A 300-nucleotide genomic window follows, 5' to 3' on the forward strand; every position below is an offset into this window, starting at 1 on the left:
GAGAGAGAGAGACAGACAGACAGAGGGAAAGAGAGAGGGAGAGAGAAAGAGAGAGAAAGAGAGAGAGAGAGAGGGAGGGAGAAAGAGAGAGAGACAGACAGACAGAGGGAAAGAGAGAGGGAGAGAGAAAGAGAGAGAGAGAGAAAGAGAGAGGGAGAGAGAGACAGACAGAGGGAAAGAGATAGAAAGAGAGAGGGAGAGAGAAAGAGAGAGAGAGAGAAAGATAGAGAGAGAGAGAAAGAGAGAGAGAGAGAGAGAAAGAGAGAGAAAGAGAGACAGACAGAGGGAAAGAGATAGAGA

This window comes from Octopus bimaculoides, chromosome 22 (genome assembly GCF_001194135.2).
Source record: "Octopus bimaculoides isolate UCB-OBI-ISO-001 chromosome 22, ASM119413v2, whole genome shotgun sequence".
Classification (NCBI taxonomy): domain Eukaryota; kingdom Metazoa; phylum Mollusca; class Cephalopoda; order Octopoda; family Octopodidae; genus Octopus; species Octopus bimaculoides.